Here is a 19,498-nt window from a genome sequence, read left to right on the forward strand (position 1 = left end):
CCCAGGACTGAGGACCCAGGACCGAGGACCCAGGAGGACTCAGGAGGACCCAGGAGGACCCAGATGGACTCAGGAGGACCCAGGTGGACCCAGGAGGACCCAGGACCCAGGAGGACTCAGGACCCAGGAGGACCCAGGACGACCCAGGAGGTCCCAGGACGACCCAGGACTCAGGAGGACCCAGGACCCAAGAGGACAAAGGAGGACCCCAGATGCAGGAGGACTCAGGAGGACCCAGGAGGACTGAGGAGGACCCAGGATGACCCATAACTGACGACCCAGGTCCGAGGACCCAGGACAACCCAGGAGGACTCGGGACCCAAGAGAACCCAGGAGGACACACGACCCAGGAGGATCCAGGAGGACTCAGGAGGACCAAGGACCCAGGAGGACCCATAACTGACGACCCAGGTCCGAGGACCCAGGACAACCCAGGAGGACTCGGGACCCAAGAGAACCCAGGAGGACACACGACCCAGGAGGATCCAGGAGGACTCAGGAGGACCAAGGACCCAGGAGGACCCAGGACTCAGGAGGACCCAGGAGGACTCAGGACGACCCAGGACGACCCAGGACTCAGGAGGACCCAGGAGGTCTCAGGACGACCCAGGAGGACCCAGGACGACCCAGGACGACCCAGGACTCAGAAGGACCCAGGAGGTCTCAGGACCCAGGAGGACCCAGGACGACCCAGGACGACCCAGGAGGACCCAGGACTCAGGAGGACCCAGGAGTCTCAGGACCCAGGAGGACCCAGGAGGACCCAGGACGACCCAGGACGACCCAGGACGACCCAGGACGACCCAGGACGACCCAGGACGACCCAGGACTCAGGAAGACCCAGGACCCAAGAGGATCAAGGAGGACCCCTGATCTTGCCTTCTAACCCTGACCCCTGACCCTGCCTTCTATCCCTGACCCCTGACCCTGCCCTCTAATCCTGATCCAAGACCCTGCCTTCTAATCCTGAACCCTGACCCTGCCTTCTAATCCTGACCCTGTCTTCTAATCCTGACCCCTGACCCTGCCTTCTAATCCTGATCCCTGACCCTGCCTTCTATCCCTGACCCTGCCTTCTAATCCTGACCCCTGACCCTGCCTTCTAACCCTGACCCTGCCTTCTATCCCTGACCCCTGACCCTGCCTTGTAACCCTGACCCCTGACCCTGCCTTCTAATCCTGACCCTGACCCTGCCTTGTAACCCTAACCCAGAAACAGTAATTAGACATTTTACACACAGAAACTCTCATAGAACAATAGAGAGAAGCTTGTGTAGTATCCCTGGCAGTGCCTAGAACACAGCAGACACACACACAGCAGACACACACACAGCAGACACACACACACACAGCAGACACACACACAGCAGACACACACACACAGAGAGCAGAGTTGTTGTCTGTGACAGAGAGTCCCACTGTCCAGTGGGCCAGGCAGGACAACAGGAGGGGGGGGGGGTCCTGGAGGAGAGGGGGTCCTGGAGGAGAGGGGGGGTCCTGGAGGAGAGGGGGTCCTGGAGGATAGGGGGGGTCCTGGAGGAGAGGGGGGGTCCTGGAGGAGAGGGGGTCCTGGAGGAGAGAGGGGGTCCTGGAGGAAAGGGGGTCCTGAAGGAAAGGGGGTCCTGGAGGAGAGGGGGTCCTGGAGGAGAGGGGGGGTCCTGGAGGAGAGGGGGTCCTGGAGGAGAGAGGGGGTCCTGGAGGAAAGGGGGTCCTGGAGGAAAGGGGGTCCTGGAGGAGAGGGGGTCCTGGAGGAGAGGGGGTCCTGGAGGAGAGGGGGGGTCCTGGAGGAAAGGGGGTCCTGGAGGAAAGGGGGTCCTGGAGGAGTGGGGGGGTCCTGGAGGAGAAGGGGGTCCTGGAGGAGAGGGGGGTCCTGCAGGAGAGGGGGGGGTCCTGGAGGAGAGGGGGGTTCCTGGAGGAGAGGGGGTCCTGGAGGAGGGGGGGTCCTGGAGGAAAGGGGGTCCTGGAGGAGAGGGGGGGTCCTGGAGGAGAGGGGGGGTCCTGCAGGAGAGGGGGTCCTGGAGGAGAGGGGGTCCTGCAGGAGAGGGGGTCCTGGAGGAGAGGGGGGGTCCTGAAGGAGAGGGGGGGTCCTGGAGGAGAGGGGGTCCTGGAGGAGAGGGGGGGTCCTGGAGGAGGGGGGGTCCTGGGGTCCTGGAGGAGAGGAGGGGTCCTGGAGGAGAGGGGGGGGGGGGGTCCTGGAGGAGAGGAGGGGTCCTGGAGGAGAGGAGGGGTCCTGGAGGAGGGGGGGTCCTGGGGTCCTGGAGGAGAGGGGGGGTCCTGGAGGAGAGGAGGGGTCCTGGAGGAGGGGGGGTCCTGGGGTCCTGGAGGAGGGGGGGTCCTGGAGGAGGGGGGGTCCTTAGGGGGGAGGGGGGGGCTACACACAGCCATTACTGTTATCATCCTGTTTATGTCCCAGAAATCTTCTGATCTTGTGACACTCTACATCATTGACACAACATTATGATTACATGATCTTTTGCCTGCCTGTCTGTGTGTTTGCCAGTATGCGTGTCTGTCTGCCTGTCTGTCTCTCTGTCTGTCTTTCCACCTCTTATCCTCTAACATCTCTAACTCTGTCTCTCTTACCTGGTTAATTGACTTTGTGTTTATTTGTGGGTTCGTTCCAGTCATTACCAGGGAGGAACAGCGTAAATGTTAACAGTGTCGCTAGGGATCAATGTGCTAACCTGGTTGTCCCTGAGGTTGTGATCAATGTGCTAACCTGGTTGTCCCTGAGGTTGTGATCAATGTGCTAACCTGGTTGTCCCTGAGGTTGTGTGCTGGAGCAGGGTCGTTCCCCACAGCCCATCCTCCTCAGCGGTGGGAGCTCAGTGGACTGTTAGGGACCCCAGCTCAGACACACACAGGCTGCTGCACGCAGGGCAGAAGAGGAGACAAAGTTCACTGCTGATATTTGCTTCAGTCACCGACGGATAAGCGGTGTAGGCAGACAGAACCCGGGTGAAGCTAGTGATGTTGATTGTTCTCAAAAGGGGTTCTGCCTGAAGACTGAGGTGCTGCAGGTAGATGTGGACCCCAAGGACAGTTTGCACAGTGAACAGTGTACAATGAGATGAATCGATAGAGAATGACAGGAGGATTGTTTGTGTATATTTGAGTCTGTCTCTGCTGAGTGGTTTACAGCCTGGCTGGAGTAGGGCTTTATCGGGGCCAGATAAGAGACACTCTGGGCCTGTTGGTCACATTCATGAGGAACAACGGCTGCTCAAACAAAGAGCTGCTTCGGTAGGTAAACACCTTCCAGATCAACCTGCTATGCTGGGGCTAGGGCTAGGCTGGGGCTGGGGCTAGGCTGGGGCTAGGCTGGGGCTGGGGCTAGGGCTGGGGCTGGGCTGGGGCTAGGGCTGGGGCTTGGGCTGGGGCTGGGCTGGGGCTAGGGCTGTGGCTGGGGCTAGGCTGGGGCTGGGGCTAGGCTGGGGCTAGGCTGGGGCTGGGCTGGGGCTAGGGCTGGGGCTAGGGCTGGGGCTAGGGCTGGGGCTGGGCTGGGGCTAGGGCTGTGGCTGGGGCTAGGCTGGGGCTAGGCTGGGGCTGGGGCTGGGGCTAGGCTGGGGCTGGGGCTGGGGCTAGGGCTAGGGCTGGGGCTGGGGCTAGGCTGGGGCTAGGCTGGGGCTGGGGCTAGGGCTAGGGCTGGGGCTGGGGCTAGGCTGGGGCTAGGCTGATTACTCAACAGTTATTGGATTGCACTAGCACAGTTAAAACTGAACTTTGAGCTGAAGTACAGCAGTGGAAGGTCGACAGTGAGTTAGTAGAGAACTTGTCCCTGACTGAACTCCTTTGGTCCTAATCTCTCATTGGTCCAGCTGTCAATGGTCCAGCTGTCATTCGTCCAGTCATTACTAAATCCTGAGTAGATGCTTCTCCCTCGAGGTAGGTCTCCTCTCCTCTCCCTCCAGCAGGTCTCCTCTCCCTCCAGCAGGTCTCCTCTCCTCTCCCTCCAGCAGGTCTCCTCTCCCTCCAGCAGGTCTCCTCTCCCTCCAGCAGGTCTCCTCTCCTCTCCCTCCAGCAGGTCTCCTCTCCCTCCAGCAGGTCTCCTCTCCTCTCCCTCCAGCAGGTCTCCTCTCCTCTCCCTCCAGCAGGTCTCCTCTCCCTCCAGCAGGTCTCCTCTGCCTCCAGCAGGTCTCCTCTCCCTTCAGCAGGTCTCCTCTCCTCTCCCTCCAGCAGGTCTCCTCTCCTCTCCCTCCAGCAGGTCTCCTCTCCCTCCAGCAGGTCTCCTCTCCTCTCCCTCCAGCAGGTCTCCTCTCCTCTCCCTCCAGCAGGTCTCCTCTCCCTCCAGCAGGTCTCCTCTCCTCTCCCTCCAGCAGGTCTCCTCTCCTCTCCCTCCAGCAGGTCTCCTCTCCTCTCCCTCCAGCAGGTCTCCTCTCCTCTCCTCCAACAGGTCTCCTCTCCTCTCCCTCCAGCAGGTCTCCTCTCCCTCCAGCAGGTCTCCTCTCCTCTCCCTCCAGCAGGTCTCCTCTCCCTCCAGCAGGTCTCCTCTCCCTCCAGCAGGTCTCCTCTCCTCTCCCTCCAGCAGGTCTCCTCTCCCTCCAGCAGGTCTCCTCTCCTCTCCCTCCAGCAGGTCTCCTCTCCTCTCCCTCCAGCAGGTCTCCTCTCCTCTCCCTCCAGCAGGTCTCCTCTCCTCTCCTCCAACAGGTCTCCTCTCCTCTCCCTCCAGCAGGTCTCCTCTCCCTCCAGCAGGTCTCCTCTCCTCTCCCTCCAGCAGGTCTCCTCTCCCTCCAGCAGGTCTCCTCTCCTCTCCCTCCAGCAGGTCTCCTCTCCTCTCCCTCCAGCAGGTCTCCTCTCCTCTCCCTCCAGCAGGTCTCCTCTCCTCTCCTCCAACAGGTCTCCTCTCCTCTCCCTCCAGCAGGTCTCCTCTCCCTCCAGCAGGTCTCCTCTCCTCTCCCTCCAGCAGGTCTCCTCTCCCTCCAGCAGGTCTCCTCTCCTCTCCCTCCAGCAGGTCTCCTCTCCCTCCAGCAGGTCTCCTCTCCTCTCCCTCCAGCAGGTCTCCTCTCCTCTCCCTCCAGCAGGTCTCCTCTCCCTCCAGCAGGTCTCCTCTGGAGGCAAACAGCAGCTGTTTACCCAGCCTGTCGCCCTTGAGGGCCTTATCTACATCACTGAGAATGTGTGTGTGTTTGTGGGGGAATGCGTGTGCTGTAATTTCCATACAGCATACTTGAAAGAGATGGCTTGATGTTTAAACTGTAATCAGCTGTAGGAGGGGACCTACAGTTGAGCAGTTGTGTGTGTGTGTTTGTTCATGAATCAAGTCATGCATGACACAAAACCTGTGTGTGTGTGTGTGTTCAGATCAGTAAGGTGTACTCACTGAGTGGAGACAGGACGTAGAATAATGGACTAACAGGGCTGCTTGTTAATAGAGTGTTTTATGAGCTGCATGGCTGGTTTGATAGAGTGGTAAGTGTGTGAGTGTGGTTGTGTGTGTGTTACGTGTGGATGTGATACATGTGTGTGGGTGTGTGTGTCCTTATCGTCCGGCAGCAGGAGAGGGTGAGAGTCTGGACACTTGCGCTTCGTAAAAACGACCTGATTCATTTTCCGCCTGAGTGAGTCTCAGTAGAGCAGCCGGACCGTGCTGATTTATGGTCCATTAAAGCAGCAGGCCTCCTGCACACACACACATGTATACACACACATATATACTCACAAACACACACACTCACTCACATTAACACACTGTGGCCTCTCCAGAGATCCTGAGCCTGTCCTCCCTGCTCCAGGGACAGCAGCCTGGCTGTGGCTCCTCTCACCAGCACGCTGAAAGCTGAGCAGAGACGCTTCAGAGAGGAGAGCAGCACAGCTTGGAGACAGAGAGAGACAGACAGGGAGAGACAGACAGGGAGAGAGACAGAGGCAGACAGAGGGAGAGATGGAGAGACAGAGAGAGAGACAAAGAGAGAGACAGATATGTATAAGTTTAACTACCGTGTGTGTCTCTGTATGTGAGTGTATGAAATATAAGTATATATAAGGCTGTGATTTATATTGATGAATATTTCTATAATTCCACCGTCGCTTTGGCAATATGAACATTTGTTCTTTCATGCCAAAAAAGACCATTGAGCTGAACTGCACTGAACTGACAGAGAGAGAGAGAGACAGAGACAGAAAGACAGACAGAGAGACAGAGGGAGAGATAGGGAGAGACAGAGAGAGAGACAGAGGGAGAGATAGGGAGAGGCAGAGAGAGAGACAGAGGGAGCTACAGAGGGAGAGACAGGGAGAGACAGAGAGAGAGACAGGGAGAGACAGAGAGAGACAGAGATAGACAGGGAGAGACAGAGAGAGAGAAAGAGAGAGATGGAGGCAGAGACAGAGAAAGAGATGGAGGGAAGGAGAGAGAGGGAGAGGAAGAGAAAGAGAGAGAGACAGAGAGAGCGACAGGGAGAGACAGAGAGAGAGACAGAGAGAAACAGAGGGAGAGACAGAGGGAGAGACAGGGAGAGACAGAGAAAGAGACAGGGAGAGACAGAAAGAGACAGAGAGAGACAGGGAGAGACAGAGAGAGACAGAGAAAGAGATGGAGGGAGAGAAAGAGACAGGGAGAGAGAGACAGAGGGAGCCAGGAGACTAGGGGCCAGGAAACTAGGGGACTAGGAGACAAGGGGCCAAGAGACTAGGGGACTAGGAGACTAGGGGACTAGGACACTAGGGCACTAGGGGTCAGGATACTAGGGGACTAGGAGACTAGGGCACTAGGGGCCAGGAGACTAGGGGCCAGGATACAAGGGGACTAGGAGACTTTGGGTCAGGAGACTAGGGGACTAGGAGACTAGGGGCCAGGAGACTAGAAGACAAGGGGACTCTGGGACTAGGGTTCAAGAGACTAGGGGGGTAGGGGCCTGGAGACTAGGGGACTAGGGACCAGGAGAACAGGGGCTATAGACTAGGGACTAGGAGAACAGGGGTTATGGACTAGGGGCTAGGAGAACAGGGGTTATGGACTAGGGGCCAGGGATGCATGCACAACACACATACACAGGTGAGTAGTGTATTCTTGCATTCAGCTAAAAAAGTCAACAAAAGGATCAGTGCTGTTTTGTTGACTGCAAAACTGACTGGAGAGCCAGTTAAACCAGTTGAGTCAGGGAAGCAGGAACAGTGTGTGTGTGCGTTTGTCTGTGTATGTGTGTGTTTAGTGGCTGGGCAGTAGGAGGATATGAAAACAGACTGAGTGGTACCATTTCAAGGAACATGAACTGAGCAGAGGACAGAAGAGAGAGATCTACAATCTGGGTCAGTCTGATAGTCAATCAGACTGCCAGTCAGTCAGTCTGTTGGTCAGTATGTGTGTTGGTCAGTCTGTCAGTTGGTCAGTCTGTCAGTCTGACTGTTTGTCAGTCTTTGTATTGGAGGGTTCGTTTCTTACTGTAGAGAGCTACAATAACAACAGGTCAACACTGAGCTATCACCACAGTGACACAGTCACATGTGGGTGTGAATACTCTGCAGTTAAGATACCAGTCAGTCTAGAGGAATGACAGGTGGAGATTTCTACACACACACACACACACGCACACACACACACACACACACACACACACACACACACACACAACACACACACACACACACACACACACACACACACACACACACTGCACATCTGATCTGGGGATTATGTACCAAGTATCAGTCAAATTAAGTGGCTAACTTAACCTTGTCATACAAGATCTTCCTGCTAACTGTTGGGAATGTCCACATTAAGACAACAGGCTCTCTAGCCCTCTCCCTCCCACAGACACTTTCTTCCAGTCATATTGGGTTTTCTCAGTTGCGTTTTTGTTGAATATGGGGCGACAATCATGAAAAAATAAGGTTGCTCTAAAAAGCAGACCACGATTCGCCATAATTCTTGGCTATGAGGACTCAAGTATAAAAAGCACACGAGCCAGAACAGCCGCGTGCGTGCGCGGTCACTGTGCTTCTGCGCTGCGGCAGTTGCCAGGGGAGATGGAAAGGGAGGGGCTATGATTGGCTGAAGTGGTGTGTGTTGCCTTGCCAACGGCAAAGGGGTTTGGTAGCGTTGCTGTGCGGCGTGATCTGCGCGCTGCGTGCACGGAGGAAGCAGCTGCTGAACTGATCTCTGACATTGTGCAGCTAGACGGACCGAACAGTACACACCGCAGCAACCGCTCCGCTTTAAAGGCATTGCGTGTATGAATGTAAGTACTTTATAAACGTGTTTTTGTTCGGTAATTTATCTTATTTGTGTCTTGTCAATGCTTTGGTGTATTGTGAATAGGCGTGCGTGTTACTGTAAGTGTCTGTCCGACAGAGATAAAGCAGGCAGCATGGTAAGAGACAGCGTGCAGGCTACAGCCCCTCTTCCGTTCTTTGAGGCTCGGTCGATTGAATGTTGGTCGTGTTATGTCTGAGTATCTGAATGATAGACTTTTAGATTGTTGAGCCTTGTTATTGATTTTTGCTTTAATGTTGTTCAGTTCCAACGTAACTCGTCCATGTGTCTGGTTAGCTGCTGGGCTAGCGTCAGCTACAGAAAACTTCTTTTGTCATCGAGAATTTGGCAACAATGTTACCAGTTCTGTGCTACGAATCGTGTGACACTGTTACAATGTAGTACTGGTCATGGTTGTGTCGGTGTGTGATGGCCTCACCTTTTCAAACTACTTTATATGGTCGGAACATCGAATGCTTAGATTGTGCGCTTGGGAATGCGTGCTGCTTCATCAATGTTTCATTCCTGAACGCCTTTTTTTTTTTTTTTTTTGCGGGTCAGGCAACTAATGATTCAAATTCTTAGTTGTCGTTCTTTTTACTGATAATGTAGCTGTGTAAAAAAAAATCCAACCATCGTAGTAATGACGTGTATCCATCGACGTGTTGTTTTTACCAACATCAGAAACTTTTTAACTTGAATGTCATAAAGGGTGAATAGTCGATTAATTCAACTTGCTGAAATAATAAGAGTATTAGTTTCCCTCGTCGTAGAGACCTCTACAGCAACTCCGCCGTGGATGAAACATTCATCCACACGAGTTGTTGACACGGGGGTGATATGCATCTGAAAAGAAATGTAGGGCAACTTTACGAGGGTGAAAGCCACGGTTAATCCAGAGGTTACTCGTAGTTCCGCGTTTTTAACACAGACACGACTCGTATAGCATCATATAAATGTAGTCATTTGAACGATTTTTATTTTTCAAATGAAGCAATTTAACGTGTATTTATTTAACTCTTGATGGAATCGCCACACTAGGTCGACGGTTTGCATGACAGGGGCACGTGGTAGAGGCTGTAGACGGAACGGAAAGATTGCAGAGCAACGTTTATTTTCATCCGCAAACCTCGCGAGTCACGAGTCTGTTACGCATAAAACGATTAAACCACATATTGACGTTTTTCGCCGCAATTTAGGGAAGTTAGCATTGACAGTCTGCACTCTGTTTCAAACCATTTAAACAGACATCTAAAACAAAATAATTTAGGGATATTTGCCCTTTATTCAGCTGAATGTGATAGGCCTGATGGCCTAATAACACAGCTGTTTCTGTAGCTTCCAAAAGTGGGATGGCTTTATTGTTTGTTTTGAATGCACACGTGTTTAAGTTTCAGGAACATAATATTACACAGAAAATAAGTGTGAGTGTGTGTATATAGGTTTAGTGTATGTAAGTATACATACTGTATAGGTGACTATATAAAGAGGGGAGTGTATATGCGGTGGCTAGTAGAGAGATGAGCTGGATTCAAACTAGATAGTCTCAGATACAGAGTGCTCTTCAAAACAATGTCAGTTGCAGTTCTCTGTCTCTCTTCTCAAATGTTAAATTCATCCTTTTAACTAGTCTTACAGAGAGGGTGTCTATTTACAGGGGACATTGAGGCACTGGTGAGTGTTTCTGTGTTTCTGCCACAGGGATGAATGTAAGAGAGAATCAGCCTGAGGATGAGTGTGCAAATGTGGAGATTGGAGGCTGTGGTAACGGGAGGCCCAGTGTGATTGGAGGCTGTGGTACCGGGAGGCCCAGTGTGATTGGAGGCTGTGGTAACGGGAGGCCCAGTGTGATTGGAGGCTGTGGTACCGGGAGGCCCAGTGTGATTGGAGGCTGTGGTAACGGGAGGCCCAGTGTGATTGGAGGCTGTGGTACCGGGAGGCCCAGTGTGATTGGAGGCTGTGGTAACGGGAGGCCCAGTGTGATTGGAGGCTGTGGTAACGAGAGGCCCAGTGGGATTGGAGGCTGTGGTAACGAGAGGCCCAGTGTGATTGGAAGCTGTGGTAACGGGAGGCCCAGTTATGTCTGACGGGTTCTTTTGGTGACAAAAAGATAAATGGAAAACAAAAAAGAGAGATGTGATCAACCTGTCCTAGGCTTTACTGCCAGGGGTGAACAGCCTGTGTGGGTGTGTGTGGGTGTGTGGCTGTACTGGGTAAACTGTGGTAGATGGTGTGTATGTTGTACCATCTGCTGTGTGTGTACAGAGGTATGAGATCAGTGGAGGACGTTATTTAGCTCCTCTAAATAGCAGCGGGACATTTTCCCTGTCCTGACCACGCTATTAATACCTCCCAGCTATGTAGCTAGCGACTGTATGAGGGGCTGGAGGGTGACAGACAGGAGGAGGTGTGTGTACGAGGGGCTGGAGGAGGAGGAGAGAGGCCGTGGGAGGACAGAGGCTGGGGGGAGGGGTGGAGAGAGGCTGTGGGAGGACAGAGGCTGTGGGAGGACAGAGGCTGGGGGAGGAGAGAGGCTGTGGGAGGACAGAGGCTGGGGGGAGGGGTGGAGTGGAGGAGGAGGAGAGAGGCTGTGGGAGGACAGAGGCTGTGGGAGGACAGAGGCTGTGGGAGGACAGAGGCTGGGGGAGGAGAGAGGCTGTGGGAGGAGAGAGGCTGTGGGAGGACAGAGGCTGGGGGGAGGGGTGGAGAGGCTGTGGGAGGACAGAGGCTGGGGGGAGGGGTGGAGAGGCTGTGGGAGGACAGAGGCTGGGGGGAGGGGTGGAGAGGCTGTGGGAGGACAGAGGCTGGGGGGAGGGGTGGAGTGGAGGAGGAGGAGAGAGGCTGGGGGAGGAGAGAGGCTGTGGGAGGACAGAGGCTGGGGGGAGGGGTGGAGTGGAGGAGGAGGAGAGAGGCTGGGGGAGGAGAGAGGCTGTGGGAGGACAGAGGCTGGGGGGAGGGGTGGAGTGTTTGTTGTGTGTCTGACCAGGAGGACTGACGGGTGGGCAGTGTTTCAGCTAACCTTGCCTTCCACCGTCATGGATTCAGTTAGCCAAAACTGATGGAGTCTGTGAGAAATGTAAGGCTGTAGAGTATTCAGCTGTCTCCAAGTTGGGTTGAGGTACACCCCCCCCCCCCCTGCTTGTGTACAGGTGTAGTACATGGCAGGTGAATATGCCAGGGCTCTCATGTCTCATGCATTCGCCCCCGTTTCCTGGATTTTGGTACCCAAACGTTGACAGGTATGGTAATCTCAAGCCAAACATTTGATAAAACTTGGAGCCCTGATATGCTCATACACCTAGCGGCTACTCTGCTCTCAACACACAGACTAGCTTGCTAACATCTTAGCCTAGCTTGCAAGCACTTAGACTAGCTTGTTAATACATTTGCCTAACTGGCTAACACGTTAGCCTATAGATGGCTGGTGTCAATGATTATTGTTTTCACGTGACAGCCTACCAGCTCATTCTCAGCAGACAGGTAGTTATAACTGTGATAAGCTTGTTCCTGTAGATCTGGAGCACTGTTTTAGGGCTAGGTTAACAGCTAACATGCTAGGGTTGCAAGGCCCCACCTTCATCTAGCTAAGACTGCCATGGACTCTGACCAAGTGGGGGTGTAACTGTATGTGTGTCCTATAGAGCTGTGTGTGTGTCTTAGGGCTGTGTGTGTGTGTGTGTCCTACTTGTGCTGTATGTGTGACTTATAAGGCTGTGTGTGTGTGTGTGTGTGTGTCTTATAGGGCTGTGGACGAACTGTAGTTGTGAAAGGGGGCTTATTGAGGCTTATCTATGTTAGTGTTGTCACAAAAATGTCACCAGAAGTCGCTAGTGGCTCTCTTAAAAGTCACTATATTTGTCACTAGGTTTGACGGTACAGTGTTTCCTCTGTTGATTTTGGCGGGCCGTCACGGCTAAATTTCTGCCGCCACGGTATCAGAAATACGGCTGTACAAAATGTTAGGCCGTCTGAGGTGGAGGTGGGGGAGATGTTACTATAGTGGCCGGCATATTAGAATTCCAGTGAGTTCAAGAGCTCTTTTCCAGTCTGAACGGTGAGGCTTTAGAGGACCTGAAGACAGGCAGGCTTCTGGGAACCTCACCTGACTCAGGAACACCTAGCTGTGGGGTCAGTCATCACCTGATACAGGCTCAGCCAGCTAGCCTGGGGGTTCAGTTTCTAGCCGGAGTATGTCTTGTATAGAGCAAGGTGAAGGAGAACATGTAGGACCAGCATGTTGGGTTGAGAGGCAGAATGAGCTGCAGACTGAAATTGGTTATTTGGGGATGTTGGGATGTTATGGTTGACTGTCTGGTCCTGTTGCTTGACACTACATTTACATTTAGTCATTTAGCAGATGCTCTTATCCAGAGCGACTTACAGTAAGTACAGGGACATTCTCCCCGAGGCAAGTAGGGTGAAGTGCCTTGCCCAAGGACACAACTTCCTTTGGCACGGCCGGGAACCGAACTGGCAACCTTCAGATTACTAGCCCACTTCCCTAACCGCTCAGCCACCTGACACTGAATTTATTCTGCACTTTTCAAATGCACTATTTGTATGTTGCTTTGGATGTTTGACCTCTGCATTTGAAGATGAACAGCTATACTTTGTCTTTAATGATGCAACACAACAAGGAAGTGAAATCACAAAGAAGCCATTTCCTCTCACAAACCGTGAGGGGTAGGGTTACTTACTGGCTGTTTATCAATCCACGGTTTCTCTGTTCTTGCAAACTTGTTTGACGTCATCTTTCATTGCCCAAGTACGTTTCTAATCCAAAGAACACAAGTCACCAAGAACGCCAAAAATACCCGGAAATGTTCTTGATCCGCCCCTTTTATCGAGGATGCATCAGATGGTGACTTGGCCAGCGAGAACGCATATGATTTCCCAGAAGTCATTGCAAGATGTCAGGAGAGGGGGACAAACTCCATAACTTTAAGTTTTTACTATTCATATTTCAGATTAACGGTACGTGAAAATCAGCTTCGGAATTAAAATGTGATGAAAAATGGGCAATGTAGTCGCTGAAAATGTGCTTATTCTATTGATGAAACGGCTCATTTGTAAATTTGCTCTGACTTTTCGATAACCTAGCTAGCGAGTCCAGGGTATTGCACAATAGCCAAGAGAACCCACATCTCAATTCATTCTCCATCCTTGCGGTCTTCAAAAGAACCTACTTGCGTTCTTCGGATTGATGAACAGCCACTGAGTCTGTCTGTCCTGCTGATCTCTGGTCCTCTCCTCCTTTCCTCATCTCTCCTCATCCCATCTCCTTTCCTCATCCCTCCTCACCTCATCCCCTCCTCACCTCATCCCCTCCTCTCCTCATCCACAATTCTCCTCATCCCCTCCTCTTTTCATCCCCAACTCTCCTCATCCACCTTCTCCTCTCCTCATCTGCTCCTCTCCTTTTCTCATCCCCAACAATCTTCTCCACATCCCTTCCTCTCCTCATTATTTCCTCCTCATCCACTCCTCTTCCTCTCATCCCAAACTCTCCTCATTACTTCCTCTCATCCCAAATTCTCCCCATTCCCCCCCCTCCTCTCCTCACCCCCAACTGTCCTCACCCCCTCCTCTCCTCACCCCCTCCTCTCCTCACCCCCAACTGTCCTCACCCCCAACTGTCCTCACCCCCAACTGTCCTCACCCCCAACTGTCCTCACCCCCTCCTCTCCTCACCCCCAACTGTCCTCACCCCAACTGTCCTCACCCCCTCCTCTCCTCACCCCCAACTGTCCTCACCCCCAACTGTCCTCACCCCCTCCTCTCCTCACCCCCAACTGTCCTCACCCCAACTGTCCTCACCCCCTCCTCTCCTCACCCCCAACTGTCCTCACCCCCAACTGTCCTCACCCCCAACTGTCCTCACCCCCAACTGTCCTCACCCCCTCCTCTCCTCACCCCCAACTGTCCTCACCCCAACTGTCCTCACCCCCTCCTCTCCTCACCCCCAACTGTCCTCACCCCCTCCTCTCCTCACCCCCAACTGTCCTCACCCCCAACTGTCCTCACCCCCAACTGTCCTCACCCCCTCCTCTCCTTACCCCCAACTGTCCTCACCCCCAACTGTCCTCACCCCCAACTGTCCTCACCCCCAACTGTCCTCACCCCCTCCTCTTCTCACCCCCAACTGTCCTCACCCCCAACTGTCCTCACCCCCAACTGTCCTCTCCTCTTGTAGACTGATAAAATCTGGTCTTTGTTTGGAGGTGACTGCGTTTAATGACGGCAGCTGCACACATATTTCATCTCCCCTCCCTCTTCTCTCATCTTTCTCCTCTTCTTCAAGCTGGTTTCTTGCTAGACGGAGAGGGGGGGAGAGACGGAGAGGGGGGGAGAGATGGGGAGGGGGAGAGAAAGGTGGAGAGGGACCAGTAGGAGGGATGCCCCTTGAAACTGCCCGCCTTGGTTGTCTTGGTTACGTGACATCAGAGTGCAGTAATCAAATATAGGCGGTTTATGTGAATTTGGGTTGCAAATGTAGCTCTCTCTCCCCTTGTAGTAGCATGTTGACTCCCCCATGATGCCCCCTAGGCCCCCAGTAACAAGTGCTGCTGTCCCACTAGGGAGAGCCGAGCAGGGGAGTGTGCTGCTGTCCCACTAGGGAGAGCTGAGCAGGGGAGTGTGCTGCTGTCCCACTAGGGAGAGCCGAGCAGGGGAGTGTGCTGCTGTCCCACTAGGGAGAGCCGAGCAGGGGAGTGTGCTGCTGTCCCACTAGGGAGAGCCGAGCAGGGGAGTGTGCTGCTGTCCCACTAGGGAGAGCCGAGCAGGGGAGTGTGCTGCTGTCCCACTAGGGAGAGCCGAGCAGGGGAGTGTGCTGCTGTCCCACTAGGGAGAGCCGAGCAGGGGAGTGTGCTGCTGTCCCACTAGGGAGAGCCGAGCAGGGGAGTGTGCTGCTGTCCCACTAGGGAGAGCCGAGCAGGGGAGTGTGCTGCTGTCCCACTAGGGAGAGCCGAGCAGGGGAGTGTGCTGCTGTCCCACTAGGGAGAGCCGAGCAGGGGAGTGTGCTGCTGTCCCACTAGGGAGAGCCGAGCAGGGGAGTGTGCTGCTGTCCCACTAGGGAGAGCCGAGCAGGGGAGTGTGCTGCTGTCCCACTAGGGAGAGCCGAGCAGGGGAGTGTGCTGCTGTCCCACTAGGGAGAGCCGAGCAGGGGAGTGTGCTGCTGTCCCACTAGGGAGAGCCGAGCAGGGGAGTGTGCTGCTGTCCCACTAGGGAGAGCCGAGCAGGGGAGTGTGCTGCTGTCCCACTAGGGAGAGCCGAGCAGGGGAGTGTGCTGCTGTCCCACTAGGGAGAGCCGAGCAGGGGAGTGTGCTGCTGTCCCACTAGGGAGAGCCGAGCAGGGGAGTGTGCTGGCTGGCGCCCTTCACCATGTGTAGTCCATGCTGTTTGTCTGGAACAGTCTTAGACACTTGCACTGAATCCACATCTCACAAACATGTCACAGTTAGTAAAGAGTCTCTACTAAGAGTCCCTCAAAGCCCTGCACCCCTCCCTGCCCACCTTACCAGATGCGCCCCCCCCCCCCCCCCCCTAGTGAGACTGATGCTAATGTGGGTGGAGGCTGGGCCTGGGCCTGCCTTGACTGTGCTGGGTGTGTGTGTGTGCGCTGGGTGTCACCAACACAATGGGCCTTTGTGCAGCTCCCCCTGACTGAATAAACAGCCTGTTTAATGGACATGGCAGTGGGACAGCCAGGAGGACCTGTGTGTGTGTGTCCCATAGGGCTGTGTGTGTCTCCTGTGTGTGTGTGTCCCATAGGGCTGTGTGTGTCTCCTGTGTGTGTGTGTCCCATAGGGCTGTGTGTGTCTCCTGTGTGTGTGTGTGCGCACAAGCGTGCGTCCGTGTCCCTGATAGGGCTGTGTGAATGTTCGCGCATGCCGTAAAACAAGTTTTTGCAGTCTAGGGCCCTGATTTGTAGCAGAGTGCTAGCTAATTAGTCACACCAACCCTTCCAGATGAGCAGGGGTAGCATGCCAGCCTGGCTGAGGGCTCAAGCCCCCCCAAAATAGGTCTAGATACGCCCATGCTAGCATGGCAGTGCTTTCAGCACTTCGAGAATTCAACGTTGAGAATTAATTTGATGTCGTCCATGTCCTTGAATTTCTCGCTGATTTTAGTAATCGACTTGGGGGTTCTCTCTTGGTAGACTGTGTCTGCACGCGTGTGTGTTGTGTGCAACGCGTGACAACTCGTTTCTCTCAAACACAAAATGACTACGGGCATGCTAGCTCAACAGATCAATCCGTTTATTTTCATTCGTTTTCATCAGGGTAACCATATGCAAAGGCCGTTCGTTACCAACATTGTGTAGTTAGGTTTAATATAGGGTGAATATTGGTAAACTACGTAGGCCTCCAAAGTCATATAAGAAAACATTATGAAGTTTACAACTTTACAAATGTGTATTTTATCATCCTGCAGCCAATTTCGCAAGCGTTTCGCGAAAAAATTCGACCAGCTGCCGAAATGATCGCTGCAGATCGCCGGCGATCGCAGCCTTTCGAAGCCAGCGTGGCCGGTCCCACTTGATAACATGGGCGCCGAAAGAAAAAAGGAGGCGCTTCCAATCGCTTCACAGCAGATCGCAGCCTGTGTGTCCCAGGCGTTATCAGACACACCACGCAATGCATCATCCTGGTCACATAGGCACTGTCATGTAGTTTGGAACTTGTTATTGGCAAGTTGACTGGCTGGTTGACAGGCTGTGGTGAGTTTGCACAATTCAAGTCAATTTAAACCACCTGACCTCAGTGAATAACTATCAGGGCTGGTTAACGGTTGGTGGTGGTGGTGGTGGTGGTGGTTGGGAGAGGACTTTGAAACCTCGACTGACCGGCTAATGAGGCCCTGCGTCTAATCAGGGAGATCAGCTCTGGTGTGGTTGTGGTGTTTTTATTGACACAGGCGCGTACCATTACTGCTGTGGTACCACCAGCACAGCCAGGCCTCTTTCTCTTATCTCACTGTACACATCAGCCTTGTGTGTAAATGACTACATGTAAATGTGTGTGTGTACACTGCTCGTATCTGCCTCTGAAACTAATAAACTTCCTCCTCAGACAGTGTTTCCTGTTGGTGCAGTTGTGTGAGAATTCTGAGCGCCGTTCTTGTGAAACATCAGAAACACCTCCAGAGCAGAAACACCTCCAGAGCAGAAACACCTCCAGAGCAGAAACAGCAGTGAGGGGAGCACAGGCCCGACTGGGGTGTTAAGCTGCTGGCCAGTGCCCCTGACCCAGACTCCCAGACCACCACAGCCATGTTTGTGTGTGTGAATATATAAGTAATAGTAGTGATAGTAAACAGTATACTCAAACACACATTTTACAGATACATTCTATTAATTTAGCAGAGGCTTTTATCCAAAGTGACATACACATGGTGCGTATTGAAATATAGCAGAATATCAAGGATTCAGAAGTGCAGAGTTGAGTTCTAACAGTATTTCAGTTAAGTCAAGGAATGATCTGTATTTACAAGACACAGTGAAGTATAATCTACTAAAAGTTCTCCCCTCATTGTGTGAACAGTTGCTTAGTAATACTGTACTTTCGTTATCTACACACCAACCTTCCCCACCCTAACACACCAACCAGTCGGACCAGTAGAGTCACAACCCTGAGAGAAGTCTCACCCCCCCCCCCCCCCCTCTCTCTGTGAGGTTGTTGTTCAGGACTTTAGGCTGAAGCAGAATGGAGGCAGACTGCTGTCTCAGCACTTTCACTGTATTGATCTACATTAGGACACACACACACTCTCTCTTTCTCTCTCTCTCTTTTTTTCTCTTTCTCTTTCGTTCTCTCTCTCTCTCTCTCTATCTCTCCCTTCCTCTCTCTCTCTCTCTCTCTCTCTCTCTCTCTCTCTCTCTCTCTCTCACACGCTCACACTCACACAGACACACACACACAATTTCACTTGCTCACACACCCTCTTCCTCACTTCCATTTTGAGATTGTAGCAACCATCCACATGCTAGCTAGCTATTCCCAGTGAACTCCAGTCAACATGCTAGCTATCCCCAGTGAACACCCGTAAACATGCTAGCTAGCTATCCCCAGTGAACACCCGTCAACATGCTAGCTAGCTATCCCCAGTAAACACCCGTCAACATGCTAGCTAGCTATCCCCAGTGAACACCCGTCAACATGCTAGCTAGCTATCCCCAGTGAACACCAGGCAACATGCTAACTAGCCAACCCCAGTGAACACCAGTCAACATGCTAGCTAGCTGGCTATCCCCAGTGAATGCCCATCAACATGCTAGCTAGCTAGCTGGCTATCCCCAGTGAATGCCCATCAACATGCTAGCTAGCTATCCCCTGTGAACATCGGTCAACATGCCAACTAGCCAACCCCAGTGAACGCCCATCAACATGCTAACTAGCCAACCCCAGTGAACGCCAGTCAACATGCTAGCTAGTTAGCCTCAGTGAACACCAGTCAACATGCTAGCTAGCTAGCTAGCCCCAGTCATTCCCAGCAGACTCGTCAGGCCCATTAACTGCGTGTCTCCTCAGCTTGTAACCCACCAGAGGGACATTACCCCGAGCCTCCGCCTGCAGGCGGCTTTGAGGCTTTTAGATAAGAGGACAATAATGATGATAATCATAACTGAGATGATAATTGACTGTCTGTAATCGCGTTGAAAACCACTTCCTGTACACAAATGAGTGTTAGGGAGGTTGTATTTCACCTTCTATCCTCTCCCTGTTCACATTTAAATGGGGCCGACTGGCTGGTGGCGGGGTGAGGAGGGGTAGGGAGGAGAGGGGGAGGGGTAGGGAGGAGAGGGGCAGGGGTGGGGAGGAGGGAGGCAGGGGTGAGGAGGAGGGAGGCTGGGGTGAGGCTAGGGTGAGGAGGGAGGCAGGGGTGAGGAGGAGGGAGGCTGGGGTGAGGCTGGGGTGAGGAGGGAGGCAGGGGTGAGGAGGGGCAGGGATGAGGAGAGAGGCAGGGGTGAGGAGGGGTAGGGAGGAGAGAGGCAGGGGTGGGGAGGGGTAGGGTGAGGAGAGGATGGAACATAACAAGAGCAACACACCTGCCCAGCATTTAATAGAGGAGAAGAGAGGGAGGAGGGAAAGGTAGGCTGCAGGGATTCCTGTTGCTTCTGTACATCATTCCATAACCACACCTGTTAAACACACACCTGGCCACAGGCTCTTTGACGTACCTGTGACCCACATGCTCACCTGAGTACAGGGGAGAAGCAGAGAGGAGGAAGACAGGGGAGGAGGAAGGGGTAGGAGCGAGGAGAGAGGACCAGAGAAGCAATGGGCCCGGAGATATTATGGTCTGGTT

General features: G+C 53.5%; 1 protein-coding gene across 1 annotated transcript in view; it reads left to right on the forward strand.

Annotated features, from left to right (window-relative positions):
• The first annotated feature begins 8,056 nt into the window (after nt 1–8,056).
• foxn2a (forkhead box N2a) overlaps nt 8,057–19,498 on the forward strand; it is a 28,824-nt gene continuing 17,382 nt past the window's right edge. Inside the window, exon 1 of the mRNA XM_067235968.1 lies at nt 8,057–8,177. The gene's annotated coding sequence lies outside the window, so the exon portion shown is untranslated. The remainder of the gene's footprint in view (nt 8,178–19,498) is intronic.

This window comes from Osmerus mordax, chromosome 5, assembly GCF_038355195.1.
Source record: "Osmerus mordax isolate fOsmMor3 chromosome 5, fOsmMor3.pri, whole genome shotgun sequence".
In the NCBI taxonomy this organism is placed as follows: Eukaryota; Metazoa; Chordata; class Actinopteri; order Osmeriformes; family Osmeridae; genus Osmerus; species Osmerus mordax.